Genomic DNA, 15,243 nt, shown 5'->3' on the forward strand with positions numbered 1-15,243 from the left:
TTGCAGGTAATAAAAAAAATCCTCTTGTTTCGCTCTTCCCAAATTAAGTAAATCAGAATACCAAGTGAGACTCTTCGCATTCTACCAACAGTATTGTTCCCGGTATAGTAGAGACCTCAAATGGCAATATTTATGGTCGACATTCGCTTGTTTATGCGAAGCCATGATTTCGTCATCCGCCATAAGAGAGAAGTCTAATGGCTTAATTGCGTAATTATTAAAGTTTGATGGCCAATTAGGAATTTAATTGAAACAATCCAAAACCAAGGACCAAACCAGAAAAGGCACTAAACTCAAGGGATCTAATTAAAAATTTTATGGGGCCTTGATTACCAAATAGTAAAATCATCCAAGGACCAAATCAAAAATATCATTTTGAAATTGAAACGGTGTCGTTGCATTGAGAATTACTGCTCACTGCTCACAGTCTTCAAGCAACGTTTTCTGCAGTAAAAAGAGGAGCGGTGGAGCTGCAATCAAGGGCATGTCTTGCGGCTGATTTTCTCACCACCATAAAGCACGCCGGCCGTTACCTTGTGCCTGCCATAACGCATGCATCCTCTGGCTATAAAAACCAGAGAAGGGACTGGGGAAAAGGGGAGGAAAAAGAAGAACAGGGAGGAGAACGACAGAAGGAAAAAAAGAGAAACAAAGGGAAGGGGGGGGGAAGAGAAAAAAAAGGTGGCAGAAACACTGGGGAAACAAGACAGAGGAAAGGAAAGAAAATAAAAAAAACGAGAGGGGACAGAAGGGAAAGGAAAGGAAAACAGAGAGAGGGGAAAGTTGACAGAAGTTTTGAAGGGAGATAGAATAGAGAAAAAGAAGAGAACGGACGTATGAGAAAGATAGAGAGAGGGAGGCTGGAAGGAAGAGAAGCACAGAGGGAAATACAAGAGAAAAGAGTTAAAAAAAAAAATGAAGCAAGGCCGAACAAGGAGATCGGAACAGAAGAGCAAAGGAAGAGAAATTAACCGAACGGTGGAGCAGAGAACACAGACAGCAGAGGAGGTCAGCATCACCACCGGTTTCTCTAGAACCAGGTATGTTCATGTCCTTTCTTCGCAACAATTGATTCCAGGTTTGTCTAGAAAAACAAAAAGAAACAGGAGACGAAAGCAAGCCAAAAGATCGCCGTTTCATTTTTTTTCTCTGTTAATAACTAGGGGTCTTCAGCAATCTGCAAAACAAATGAAGGATGAACAGTGCGAAGGTGAACAGTGCGAAGGTGATATATAATTACCTTCGCACTGTTCCATGTACGTGTAGAATTTTACGTGTGCATGGCTGAGTTATGGGTGGCTAGGTCTAGCCCCGCTACATGGGTCGGGCCGGGTCTAGCTAAAAAAAAGATCTTCAAAAATTATTTAAAAAAATTGATGATTTTTTGCAAAAAAATCTACTGCATTTTAATCAATATCGGTTTATGTTTTTATACTACAAATTCGGTATTAAAATACTCGATCTTCGACAAAATATAAAAAATATTTTGTTTTCATGCATACGTCCAAGTCTCTCAAAATAAATAAATAAATCATATTGTACTTTCATATAACAAAGAAAAACTTCAAAAATATATATTAGCATGCATTTTGGTTTTAATAACCAGTTTATTAAAGTCACGAGAACTAGGCCAATATTTCCAAAAACTCCAAAAAAATATTTTGTTTTCTTTTAATATATAGGGTTATGATCTTATACGTAAGACGTATTCAGGATATTAAATTCTTTTGTTGATGTTAGAACGGTTAGGTTTTACTCGATAAGATATGGATCTCTTTACCAAAGAGAACTTTTCTTAAACCATAGACGGACCAACAACTAGAAAACACGACAAGATCTTAGATTTTATCAGACAATTAAACAATGCAGCCTATCTTAGGTAGGGCATATTTGGGGTGCTAAAACCTTCCCTTTATGCAACCTGTCTCTGTACTTGATCTCTGAGACCAATTAGGGTTCCTAGTGACCAAAATACTAGGTGGCGACTTCCATTCTATTTTTTCACTAATAAAAGATAAGAATTTCTTGTCTCCCTATATTTACCATATAAGATAACAAAATTTGAGGTTGGATGTTTTCGCCGCAATGACGCACACGTGCAACACACATGGAGACATACTTGGACGCTTTGGATCTTTGGGAAGCAGTGGAAGAAGACTATGAAATCCCTGCACTTCCTAATAATCCCACCATGGCATAGATCAAAGCGTATAAGGAGAAGAAAATGAAGAAATCAAAGGGAAAAGCATGTTTGTTTGTTGTAGTCTCATCCACCATCTTTACTCGTATCATGTCTTCGAAGTCAACAAAAAAGATATGGGATTATCACAAGACTGAATACGAAGGAGATGAAATGATCCGAGGGATGCAAGTGCTAAACTTGGTACGTGATTTTGAGTTTCAGAAGATGAAAAAGACTGAATCCATCAAAGAGTATTATGACAGGTTGCTTAACATTGCTAGCCGAGTCAAACTACTTGGCTCGTCTATACCAGAATCAAGGATTGTCCAAAAACTTCTTGTAACAATTCCTGAAAAATTTGAGGCAACAATTACATCCTCAGAAAACACTAAGGATATGTCAAAAATCACTTTGTCAGAGATGTTGAATGCATTACAAGCACATGAGCTAATAAAGGCTTTGAGGCAGGAAGATGATGTTGAGGGAGCCTTATTTGTTAAGCATAAAGAGAACAGAAACTGCAAAAAAATAAAGGTAAAAGCCATCAAGGTTCAAATGGAGATTTTAAGGCCAACAACAACATGAGCAATACTGGAAACAAGAAGGGATCTTATCTTCCATGCTAGCATTGTAATAGAAAATCTCATCCACATTTTAAATGCTGGAGAAGACCAGACACCAAGTGCAACAAATGCAACTAGATGGGGCATGGAGCTATTATTTGTAAGAGCAAAAATCAACAACATGATGAAGAGGCACAAATTGCTGATCAAGAGGAGGAAGATCAACTATTCATGGCTACATATTTCTCTAGCATTGAATCAAGTGAGAGTTGGCTTATTGATAGTGGTTGTACTAACCACATGACATATGACAAAGATCTATTCAGAGAACTAAGGAGCTCAAACACTTTGAAAGTTTGAATTGGAAATGGCGAGTACATAACTGTGGAAGGAAAGGGGACAATCGCAATTCCAACCTGTTCAGGTACAAAGTTCATTTCTGATGTGTTGTATGTTCCTAAAATTGATCAAAACTTGTTTAGCGTTGGACAACTAATTGAAAAAGGTTATAAAGTTGTGTTTGAAAATAAAAGTTGCTTGATTAAAGATGCAGATGGCCATGATATTTTCAAAGTAAAAATGAAAGGAAAATGCTTTGCTCTAAATCCATTAAAGGAGGAGCAAACTACTTTCCCAATCAAAGAAAATATCACAGAAGTTTGGCTTAAAAGGTTCGGGCACTATCATCATAACGGGCTGCTGCAGATGAAATCTAAGATGATGGCAAATGATCTTCCAGCACTTGATAATCACATTCTATATTGCAAAGCATGTCAGTCTAGAAAGCAAAGCAGGAAACCATTTTCCAAAGTAACATGGAGAGCAGCACAGAAGCTGCAATCGATTCATATGGACATTGTAGGCCCACAAAGAACGCCTTCTCTAAATGGCAATCTCTATTATGCTGTATTCATTGATGATTTCTCCCCTACGTGTTGGATTTTCTTTTTGAAGCACAAGTCAGAGGTGGCTCAAGTTTTCTGGAACTTTAAAGCCAGAGTTGAAAACTAGAATGGCTATAAAATTCAAAATCTTAGATCAGACAATGGCAAGGAATACACCTCTAACTCATTTAACAGGTTTTGTGAGGAGGCAGGCATTCAACATCAATTAATCACTCCATATACTCCACAACAAAATGAAGTTAGTGAGAGACAGAACAAATTCATTTTGGAGATGACAAGATGTATGTTGCATGAGAAGAATCTACCAAAAAAGTTCTGAGCAGAGGCAGCAAACACTGCTGTTTTTCTGCAAAACCGACTTCTAACCAGAGCTGTAAAGGATCAAACACCTTTTGAGGCATGGTATGGTTATAAACCATCTTTGAACTTCCTTAAAATATTTGGATGTTTGTGCTTCACTCTTGTTCCATAAATCAAAAGAGATAAACTAGATAAAAGAGCACTTCCAAGCATCTTCATTGGCTATAGCTCGATTGCAAAAGCTTATAAAGTTTTTCAGGCATAAATTGGAAAAATTATTATAAGCAGGGATGTGCACTTTATGGAGGACAAAGAGTGGAACTAGGATGATGCAAAGAAGATGAATTCAACCTCAAAAGAGCCAAAGATCAAGTTTTTTGGTTTGGACACAAAGGATCAAAACATAAAAGACTAGCAAAATGTCATGACAGATGACATTCCCATCAAACGCACAAAACTACTTTCTGATGTTTATCAAAGATGCAACATTGTTGTGTGTGAACCTGTAGATTTTGAAGAAGCCAAGATGGATCAAAATTGGATTGCTGCAATGAAGGAGGAGTTGTTCATGATTGAAAGGAACAAAACATGGGAGTTGGTTGATCGACCCCAAAATAGAAAGGTTATTGGAGTCAAGTGGGTGTATAGAACCAAGCTTAATGTTGATGGCTAAATCAATAAGCATAAGGCCAGACTCGTGGTCAAAGGAAATGCTTAAATATTCGGTGTGGATTACTCAGATACCTTCGCATCAGTAGCTAGACTCAACACTATCAGGCTCTTACTTGCCATTGCAGCTCAAGAGAATTGGAAGGTGTACCAATTAGATGTCAAGTCAGCGTTCTTGAATGGTTTTTTGGAGGAGGAGATTTATGTAGAGCAACCAGAAGGCTATGTAAAATAAGGAGAAGAAGATAAAGTTTGTCTTCTTAAGAAGGCTCTCTATGGATTGAAGCAAGCTCCAAGAGCTTGGTATAATAGAATTGATGAACATCTGCAAAACTTGGGATTTTCTAAAAGCTTCTCTGAATCAACAATGTATGTCAAGCAAAATGGTGCTAACATTCTTATCATCTCACTATATGTGGATGATCTGGTTGTGACAGGAAACAACACAAGTCTTGTGGAGAAGTTTAAGCAAGAAATGATGGAGTTTTTGAGATGACAGATCTCAGTTTGATGACTTTCTTTCTTGAAATGGAAATTGTGCAAGATGAATATAAAGTTTTTATCTGTCAAAAGAAATACGCCAAGGAGATTCTGAAGAAGTTTAAACTTAAAGAATGCAAAGAAATGAGCACTCCTATGAACCAAAAGGAAAAGCTCTGTAAAGAAGATGGAACATATAAGATTGATCAGGTACATTTCAGAAGTCTAATTGGTTGCTTAATGTACCTCACATCAACTCAGCTTGATAATTTTTAATGCTGTAAGTATCTTGTCTCGGTTTATGCATTGTGCAAGTGAATTGCATCTCAAGGTTGCAAAGAGGGTGATTAGATATGTCAAAGGCACATGCAAATTTGGCATTAAATTCACGAGGAGCAAAGAGTTCAAGCTGGTTAGTTTCTCAGACAGTGATTGGGGAGGTACCATTGATGATTTAAAGAGCACTTCAGGTTACTGTTTCACACTTGGTTCTGGTGTTTTTTCATGGTGCTCGCAAAAACAAGAAACTGTAGCTCAATCCACTACTGAAGCAGAGTTTGTTGTTGCAACAGCTGATGTTAATCAAGCTTTATGGCTGAGAAAAATTTTAATTGATCTTAACTTGGAGCAAAAGGAAAGCACTGAGATTCTTGTTGACAATTGTCATAACCCATTTTTGGGCCCCCACACAAAAAATAAGAAAATAAAAATAAATAAATAAAATAATACATGTTAAAAAAAAAAAAAAAAGAATAGTGAGAAAAGGATGCCAAAACGCCCTAAAAATGGTCCAAAATTGGTTAAGGAGGTTCAAAATTACAAAGATTAAAATTTGATAGTATTTTGTTGATTGGCGAGAGCCCTATTGACAAAAAAAATTCAATTTAAGAAAGAAAAGTAAAAAATCAGATGTTTATAAACTCAATTAAATTTCATTAGAGGTTTAATTGACTTTATAGAGAGTTTGATTGCAAGAAAAATTGATTTTGGAGTCAATTTGGGCTTTAATTGGAAGAAATTAAAGTTCTGGGGTTAAAATATAATTTTTAAAAGTTAATTTGATCAAATTAAGGGCTTAATTGCATAAATATTAAAGTTTGATGGTCAATTAGGGACTTAATTAAAGAAATCTGAAACCAAGGACCAAAGTGGAAAAAGATGCGTAAATAGAGGGGCTGTAATTAAAACCGGATCAGGAGCCAAATTGAAGAAATTAGAAGTTTATTACTCAATTAAGGGTCAAATTGCACTAATTTAAGATCAAGGACCAAAGTGAAAAAGGCGGCCAACTTCATGGCCGCTGTTTGATTTTTGGCAGGGATGCAATTGCATTGTTTTTTAAATCAAAATTGCAATTGAGGACTTGATTGAACAAATCACAAATTGAGGACCAATGTGAACTATGACATGTTTTTGCCTCCTTTTCCTTTTAAATGAAATTGTGCATTTTGTCCAAAACGGCACCGCTTCATGCACTGTTCACGAAAAAAAGGAAAAACACAAAACGGTGCCATTTTGAAGGCACTATGGGTTTTCTTCTTCCCCTAGACGCGCGTAGCAAGGGAAGAAGAAGATTTTTCTTCCTCTGTCACCGACTCCCACTCTCTTTTAAACCTAAAAAAGACACCGACCTAACCAATGGCCTACCACCCTCCAGCTGGCACCCTCCGTCTACCCTGCCTTATCCCCTGACCGGATAGAGGCGGGGCATTTTCACTGCCCATCTCTGCCTATAAATACAGAGTCAGAGAAGAGGCACAGATGGAAGAAAAAAGAAGAAGAGAGAAACAGAATGAGAGAGAGAGAGAGAGAGAGAGAACACAACAAAAGGGAGAAGGAAGAGAGAAGAGAAGAGAAAAGAGAAGAAGAAAAGAAAAAAAAAACAAAAAGAAAAAAAGACAGAGAAGAGAACAAAAAAACAGAGAAAGAAGGGTGAGAAAACCACCGGCCACTGTGCCTCCACCGCCAGCAGCACTGCCTCGACGCCACAGTAGGTAACCTCTCGTTGCCCCCGTCTCTTTCTCCTTTTGCTCAGCCGCTATATGCATTTTCATGCAAAATGTGAATTAATTCACGTTCTGCAGCAAATGGAGGGCTGGTTTGTGTGCTTAGACACAGTAACCAACCCATTCAGTTTTGGGTCGGGTCTAGCCCAGCCCACTGATATGGGTCAGGTCCGGCCCATTCAAAAAACATTTAAGATTTTGTGTTTTTTTTTTAATTTTACAATTTTCTAGCACAATTTTTTTTTATCCATTTTGGTTAATATCGGTATGTGTTTTACATCATAAAAATACAAATCTGGTATCAAAATACTAGGTTTTCGTCAAAAAACTTCCAAAAATACAAAAAAAAAATTAAAAAAGAAACAAATATTTTTGTGCATATGGCCAAGTGTCTCAAAGCTAAAAAATCATATTATGTTTTTCATACACTAAAAAACAATGTTTTAGCATGCATTTTGGCTTTAATAACCAGTTTATTAAAGTCAAGAGAACATTGACCAAAATTTCAAAAACAACAAAAATTTTGTTTTGTTTTGTTTTAGTATAAGGGATTATGAATTTATACATGAAATGTATTTCCAATATTAAAAAGGTATTTTCTTTCTACGACTTAGAACAATTAGGTTTTTTACCTAATAAGATAAGGATCTTCTTATAGAGGAGGAGTTTTCTTAAACCGTAAATGGACCGACAATTAGAAATCACAAGACTTTAGATTTTATCAGACAAAACAATGCAGCTTACCTTAGCTAGGGCATAGTTGGGGTTCTAATACCTTCCCTTTATACAACTAGTCTCCATATCCGATCTTTAAGATTAGCTAGGGTTCTTAGTGACCAAAATATTAGGTGGCAACTCCATTCAAATTTTCCACTAATAAAAGATAGGATTTTCTTATCTCTCTACATTTGCCAGATAGACCTATACATTTACCTGAGTGGTGGACGATCGTTGTGACACCGCATACGTGCGGTACACTTGTCACTCAAGTTGCTCCCCTAAATTATGTTAGGTTGTCAGATTCTACTCCTATTAATACCCTAGGCAAATGTTTCCCTTGAAGTAGCTGAGGGAAGCCTTTGACATAGGTTAGGTAAAGATGTTGTCTACTTGATTATTAGTGGATATGTGTTTAGTAATGAGAAGTCTAAATACAACTTTTTCATGCATAAAATGATAGTTCAACTCAACGTGTTTGTTGCGAGTATGAACACTGGATTAAACATTATATACATAGCACTGTGATTAGAATAAAAGTCAGCCATGTAAGCTCAGCTACTGTGTTGACCATGACTATATTTTGCTTTAGTGCTTGATTCATATATGGTATGTTGTTTCTTTGCACACTAGGAGATGAGGTTGCTTCCAAAGAATATGCAATATCCAGTGGTAGGAAAGCCTGCCCAATTTGTATATGAGAAAGCACAAAGATCAAGTGTATTGTGTGAAGTAAAATATAGACCAATGTCAATGGTGCCTTAAAGATATCTTAAAATGTAATGAACTATTTTTAAAATGTAATTCCTGGAGGTTATTCCATAAGTATATCTTCTAAAATTAATCCATGTAGAAAAGCATTTTTTTATGTCAAGTTGTGTATAGACCATTTTTTAACTGGTGTTATAGTTATAACCATGCAGATAGTTCCAGGTTTGATAACCGGAGAGAACGTCTTGGTATAGTCAAATCCTGGTGATACCTATTCGCTACCACTAAATCTTTGTAGTGATCCATGGGTTTCGGTTTTACTTTGAGAACTCATTAATTTAGAGGCAATGACATGCATGCATGGTAGTAGTGCGAGGAACAATTTTTCAAGTTTGATTTTTGTGAAGAGCCTCAAGATCCTTTTCTGTGGTAGCGCCCAGTCATGGTGATCTAAGGAAGACGAATGTTGTGATGTTCAAATGGAATCATTGCTGAAATTTTGAGGGAAGTTAAAACATATTTTGGATTGGGCTTGACAATCCCCCTTTGTGATCTTATAACCATGGTATATGGAAGAGATACCTGTGTAGATTGAACAAGTTGTGTGATTGATTCCATTGAATTAGACAATGAAAGAGGTGAGTATTTCTCTTACATTTCAAGCTCAGTTTCAGGTGGTACTAGATACAAATCAATCATGGGTTCAATTCTATCATGTTGTCAGGTTTTAGTTTTGTCATGCTGTCGATTTATTTCAGGATCATTTCCAGGTTATGCTACCTACAATTAAGGCATGGGTTCAGTCCTAACATGATGAGCTTCATTTATTGTGAGGAAAAGAACCTGCAGTATCATATGAATAAAGATAAAGTGTTGGAGCAGCAGATAAAGAGCTCAAGCATGGTGGAGTGACTGTTGTGGGATGTATTCCTGCAATGGAACTAGAGTTAGTATGAGCCAACTATGAATCAAATATGTTAATAACATGTAGTGATGTAGGAGACGTGGTGTTGCAATTATGATTTTTTATATAGGGAAAGAATGATTCATCAAAGACCACATGGAGAGAAACAACATTTGTTTTTGCTGGAAGCTTGAAAACATTTGTATCCTTTTTTGTTTATCATTGTATCCTACAAAGATAAAAAGGACTGTTTTTTGATAAAATTTATGTTGTCTTGTATCTTAGGTGTAAGGGAAGCTTTTAGACCCAAAGACTTGAGGAGATGAATAATAAGGAAGAGTTTCGTGCAATGTCACGTATGGAGATTCAGAATTAAGAGCGGATGAATGCAATCTATTAATAAGGAAGACAACTGTAGTAAAAGCTTTTATCCATAAAAATAGAATACCTCTGTGAAATAACATAGTCATACCTGTGGAAATGAAGTGTGATGAAACTTTAAAGCTGATGTATTTGTTGGTGAGAGAAACCACTGGTGGTGGCTTTGAAACACTCAGAGGGGATAAAACACACTGTTTTATTACACAAAACCGAAGCTTACAATTACACAAAACAAAAGCTTAATACACGCCCTCTCTCTCCCTTTCTCTTTGGACTCTGGTTCATCATAACCAGTTTGTACAATATCCAAACACTCTTGTGACCCAAGAAATGCTTTTAATCTTATGCACCAACTATCATAGTTGTCTTTGGTCAGCTTCGGGATGAGTGTATGTGTACCTTCTATAGTCATTTTGCTCTTGGAATGACTATATCACCTTTCTGGGAGACGAATTTGGCCAAACGGACACTGTAGATCGATCCGGAATGGTCCAAATAGTAGGGAACCGGTCTGACTTTAAAGAAATCAGGTCAGAAAATGGGTGAACCGGTCAAAAAACCAATTCTGTACGGCGGGCGGTTCGCTAGGTTGAACCGGGAATATTCTGTGGAATATTCCAGGGAATATTCTTTCAGCTCGGCTTCGGCTGGAAGGCGGCTCGGCTTGGCGCGTTGTACGGCGGCTTAACTTCTCGGCTCGGCTCGTTGTACGGCTCGGATTTGGCGCGCGTGGACTGCACTCGTCTTCAACCTCTGGCGCGTGTGGGCTGCGCGTGGTCAATGGGGCAGAATCTTCAGGCGGCGCGTGTGGCTCACCTCGGGATCCGATCAGGCTGAGTCTTGCGACAGTGAGTTCGTCTTGATGAACTCTACACTGTGGAATGATCAAAACTTGTTTTTAACAACTTTGAAAATTCGGATATACCCCAAAACTCTTCTGTTTTCCGGCGAACGGGGCTCTGATACCAATTGTTGGTGGGAGAAACCACTGGTGGTGGCTTTGAGACACTCAGAGGGGATAAAACACGTTGTTTTATTACACAAAACCGAAGCTTACAATAACACAAAACAAAAGCTTACAAATACATGCCCTCTCTCTGCTTGTACCATTTATCCACTAATTTGGCTTTCGTCTTGTAGACCCTTTTGACACCTATTGCTTTCTTCTTTTCTGGTGGATAAGTCAGCATCAAGGTATCATTCTTCTCAATGGCATGTATTTCTTCATCCATTGCTTTAATCCATTTCTTTTCTGTGACAGCTTTATTGAAGCTTAATGGGTCACTATCTGCATTTAGTGCTATAGTGCCCAAATTCATTGCAACTATAACATTTGATATTCCTCTTGTCACGGTTATTGTAACCGCCTCCTCTTCCTCTAGGAGTGAATGCTTGTTGGCCTCTCGGCCTCCTCTGGTGGTATTTCTGCCACCTCTTCCTCTAAAGCTTGTATTCCAAGAACCTCTTCCTTGGAATCTCTGGAATCCTCTTCTGGATTGTTGACTTCCTGCTTGAGTGGTGTAGCCACTTGTTGAAGTCTCCCCTTGCTCATATCTGTCCTTGAGGGACGGCTTTGCTTGTAAGGCATGCTCGATGGCCTTATCTCCATTTCGCTTTACAATCTTCTGCTCATGAGCTTGCAAAGAACTCATAAGCTCATCTATTGTCAACTTGTCCACTTCTTTGGACTCTTCAATGGCGACAACAACATGATCAAATTTTGGATCTAGGGATCTCAAAATTTTCTCCGTAATTCGAGAATCGATAAGGGCTTCTCCATTTCTTCTCATCTGGTTTACTATCACCATAATCCTTGTGTGATAATCAGAAATAAACTCCGAGGACTTCATTTGTAATAACTCAAATTCTCCTCGCAAAGATTGAAGACGAATCTTCTTGATTCTGTCAGCACCTTTGTATTTCTGTTGGAGAGCCTCCCATATATCATGTGATGTTTCAGCGGAAGCTATGATCTCGAATGTATCTTCATCAAGACCTTGATAGGTGATGGTCTTTGCTTTGTTGTCTTTCTTTCTGTTGACTTTGAGGGCTTGCTTCTGTGCCTCTAGTAAAACATCTTCTCTTTCTTTGACGCTGTTTTATTACACAAAACCGAAGCTTACAATAACACAAAACAAAAGCTTACAAATACACGCCCTCTCTCTCTCTTTCTCTTTCTAGTGTTCCTCTCAATTCTCTCCACACACATTAACATAAACTGAGCACTCTATTTATACACGAAATCAGAATACAAAAAATCAACTGTTCCAAGTGTGAAGGCGGCCGGCGGCCGGTGGTGTGAAGGCGGCTGGCGGCTGCGGCTGGCGGCTGGCGGCTGGTCGGTTGGTGGCTGGTCGGTGGCAGCTGGTGGTTGCCTTCCTTGACCATCTAGATGTTGAGTTTAATTCAACAATATTTTCCTTCTCCATCAGACTGAAAATCCTTAATCTGTAGTTTAAAGCTTATGTACTTTCCTTCTTCATCTCCACAGGTGTGATGAACCACACCTATGGAGATGAAGTGTGATGAACCACTCTCTCTCTCTCTATAGCTAGTAAACTTTACAGATAGAATGCTTTTATATATATATATATTAAAAATATCTAAATGGTGTGGGGGAATCACTGTTCCCCCACACCTAAATCACTGTGGATTACAACAGTAATCCACAGTGCTTTCCCTTCTTTCTTCTTCTTCTTCTTCTTCTTTTTTTTTTTTGTCATTTTTTTGACAACTTTCCCTCATCTTCTTTTTTTCGAACTTGCTTTCCTTTTTCTTTTTTTCCAACTTTGCTTTTTTCTTTTTTTCCATTTAATTTTCTTTTAAAATGTTTTCTTTATTGATTTTACTTTTTAAATATTGAACTGGTTAAAAATTCTGTTTTGTAATTTTTTTCCTTTAAAATATTGTGGATTGTTACGGTGTTTTTTCAATTAGTTTTTCTATTTTATTTTTTTATTTTTTCAAAATTATATTTGTTAAATTTTTTTATATTGAGCTGATTAATAATTTAGTTTTGTAATTTTTTTTTTTAAAACATTGTTGATTGCTACAATGTTTCTCTGCATGGTTTTCTTTGTTTTTGTTTTTATTTTCTCCAAAATTATCTTTTTTTATTTTATTTTTTTAATATTGAGCTGATTAAAAATTACAGTTACAATATGTGAGGAAAGCACTATAACTTTCCTTGCAAATTACTGTGGATTGATACAGTGTTTTTTCTTATGTGATTTTTTTCTGTTTTGTTATGTTTTTTTTTTTCTAAAATTGTCTTTGTCAATTTTATTTTTTAAATATTAAGTTGTTTAATAATTGCAATTACAAATAAATACAAGTTTTTCCTCACAAAACACTATGGATTGATACAATTTTTCCTTAAATGGTTTTTTTTCCAGTTTCTTTTGTGTTCTTCTTTTTTGTAATATTTTTTTTAAATTATCTTCGTCGATTTTATTTTTTTTAATATCGAGTTAGTTAGAATTTAAAAATGGTGTGGGGGAATCACTGTTCCCTCACACCTAAATCACTGTGGATTACAACAGTAATCCACAGTGCTTTCCCTTCTTTCTTTTTTCTTTTTTTTTTTTTTGAAATTGCTTTCCTTTTTTTTTTTTCCAACTTTGCTTTTTTCTTTTTTTCTTTTTTTCCATTTAATTTTCTTTTAAAATGTTTTCTTTATTGATTTTACTTTTTAAATATTGAACTGGTTAAAAATTCTGCTTTGTAATTTTTTTCCTTTAAAATATTGTGGATTGTTACGGTGTTTTTTCAATTAGTTTTTCTATTTTATTTTTTTATTTTTTCAAAATTATATTTGTTAAATTTTTTTATATTGAGCTGATTAATAATTTAGTTTTGTATTTTTTTTTTTAAACATTGTTGATTGCTACAGTGTTTCTCTGCATGGTTTTCTTTGTTTTTGTTTTTATTTTCTCCAAAATTATCTTTTTTTATTTTATTTTTTTAATATTGAGCTGATTAAAAATTACAGTTATAATATATGAGGAAAGCACTATAACTTTCCTTGCAAATTACTGTGGATTGCTACAGTGTTTTTTCTTATGTGGTTTTTTTCTGTTTTGTTATGTTTTTTTTTTTTCTAAAATTGTCTTTGTCAATTTTATTCTTTAAATATTAAGCTGTTTAATAATTGCAATTACAAATAAATACAAGTTTTTCCTCACAAAACACTATGGATTGATACAATTTTTCCTTACATGGTTTTTTTTCCAGTTTCTTTTGTGTTTTTCTTTTTTGTAATATTTTTTTTAAATTATCTTCGTCGATTTTATTTTTTTTAATATCGAGTTGGTTAGAATTTAACTTTGTAATAAAGCTTAATCATGTGAGGAAAACACTGTAGATTTCCTCACAAAACATTGTTGAAAATTACTATTAAAAGTCATTATAAATAATGTTAAATCATATGGGGAAGCACTGTAGCTTTCATTACAAAATATCGTGAATTGCTACAGTGTTTCCAACATGATTTTTTTTCCTTTTTATGTGTTTTCTTTTAATATTTTTTTTTTCTAAAATTATCTTTGTTGATTTAATATTTTTTTAATATTGAGCCGATTAAAAATTTAGCTTTATAATTTTTTTTCTTTAAAACACTGTGAATTATTGCAGTGTTTTTCCATATGATTTTTTTATTATTTTTTCCAAAATTATCTTTGTTTATTTTTAAAAAATATTAAGTTGGTTAAGAATTATAATTACAATAAAGTTAAATCATATAGGGAAAGCGTTATAGTTTTTCTTACAAAACAATAAGAATTGCTACAGTATTTATCTAAATGGTTTTTTATTTTATTTTATTGGGGAAAGCACTGTAGTTTTCCTCATAAAACATTATCAATTGCTACAATGTTTTTTCTTATAGGTTTTTTTCCTTCCAAAATTATCTTTGTTAGTTTTTTTTAATATTAAGTTGGTAGAAAATTTAGCTTTGTAATTTTATTTTCTTTTTATTAACAGAAAAGCTAAATCATGTGGCGAAAGCAATGTATCTTTCCTCCCAAAACATTATGGATTGTTACAAATCATTTTGTTCAGTCTCTAAGTTTTGATCACCAACACAACTTTTTTTCCCGTCATGAAATATTAGCTCCATCATATCTTTAGTTTCTATTACTTATCTAGCGTTGGTTCACAATTATAACACTATTAAATATATTTATTTTATAAGCCCGCGGCAGCGCGTGGGCATGCATCTCGTATATATATAAAAGCATTCTATCTGGAAAGTTTACCTTTTCCCTGTAAGGATGCGGGGTGTATGTAGTTCCATTTTTAATTTTCTTTATAAAAGAACTAAAGCAGATCAAGCAATTGAATAGGAAAAACCAGTTTTTAAAAGTGAATTGATAAGAAGCTGTAGATATTCAAAATCAATTTATCAATAGGGGATTTATAAAATCAA

Source organism: Populus alba, chromosome 17 (genome assembly GCF_005239225.2).
Source record: "Populus alba chromosome 17, ASM523922v2, whole genome shotgun sequence".
Lineage (NCBI taxonomy): Eukaryota > Viridiplantae > Streptophyta > Magnoliopsida > Malpighiales > Salicaceae > Populus > Populus alba.